Source organism: Lathyrus oleraceus, chromosome 2 (genome assembly GCF_024323335.1).
Source record: "Lathyrus oleraceus cultivar Zhongwan6 chromosome 2, CAAS_Psat_ZW6_1.0, whole genome shotgun sequence".
NCBI lineage: Eukaryota > Viridiplantae > Streptophyta > Magnoliopsida > Fabales > Fabaceae > Lathyrus > Lathyrus oleraceus.
This window is the reverse complement of record NC_066580.1, coordinates 19,555,480-19,556,887: the sequence shown is the minus strand read 5'-3', so window position 1 is coordinate 19,556,887 and position 1,408 is coordinate 19,555,480.

Genomic DNA, 1,408 nt, shown 5'->3' with positions numbered 1-1,408 from the left:
TTAGAACTGTTCGGCCGAACTACGGCAACTCTGATTCTCATGTTCAGATGAGATACGTAGGCACGAGACGCGATGTCTTGCCGAGTTTGACTAACCACTAACATCTATTTCTTTTCTCTCACCCCTGTTGTGATCGAGATATCCCCTTTCTCTTGCCCTAGTTGCAATCGAGACCCTTGCTTCCTGTGCAAGCCTTGTCTAGGATAGGTTGGCCCTCGTGCCATTTAGCTAGAAACCTTAACTTAGGGTTGACCTTCGCATGACAACATCTAGGCTCGAGTCGTAGTCTCCCTAGAGTTGTGTCTCCCTCTGTTATCTGGTTAGGCTAGATCCTTGTCCCTGCGTAGGGGAACTACATCGCCCTGATCTTCACACCAGATGAAGTATGTAGGCAGGAGATTGAGCTGATCTCTCCGGGCGCCCTTTTTCTTTTTGTGTGTGTTGTCTGACCTTTGCTAAGCTCGAGTCCCCGTACTCCTTAGCGTTTGCTGTCTGTTTGCTTGTGTTTGACAGTTGTAGGCTGAGTCCCAGACTCCCTATCTATCTGTTGTGTGCGTTTAGGTTCGGATGTCAATGTAAGTCCAGTGATTGGCATTTGGGCTCCACGTTTGCCTCTTTGCGTGTGTTTAGGTTCGGATGCTGATGTAAGTCCATCGATTGGCATTCAGGCTCCACGTTTGCCTGTGTTTTGTTTGTTTGTGTGCGTGTCAGCCGAGCTACGAATGCTCTGATTCTTCTCTCGTCCGAGAAGATACGTATGCATAGGATGCGACATCCTAGCGAGCATGTGTCGTTTCCCCAGTCCGAACTACTTCGACTCTGATGTCTATGCCTGATAGACTAAGTAGGCCCAGGATACGATATCCTGCCGAGTCAGTTTCAGTCAGTCTCTTTTGTCTCTTTCAGCCAGTGTGTGTGTGTTTGAGCAGTGTTTAGCAACCAATTTTCCTTTCTAGTGTGCGTGGATCCCGTAGAGTACTACGGATGCGTAGGGTGCCTAACACCTTCCCTTCGCATAACCGACTCCCGAACCCATCCTCTTTGGTCGCGAGACCATGTTCTTTCCTAGGTTTACTTCGAGCGTTTCCTTTCCCTCTTTGGGATAAATAACGCACGGTGGCGGCTCTGTTGTTTCTTTCTTTCCCGCCGGTTTTTCGCGCGATGCGACAGCTGGCGACTCTGCTGGGGATGTAGAGAAGTTGACCTGTGCTGGTCCATCTTCCCTGAGCGAGTCTCTCCTAGCGCTCTCTAGGATTAGGGTTTTTGGTTGCTTTCTGCTTGTTGTATTTTATTGCATTCATTGTATATATGTACATTTATTGTTTGCATTGATTGTGTGCATTGATGTTTGCATTCATATTCATTATTCATTGCTGGCTGGCTGTCTGTTTTTCTTTGTGTGGGGGGG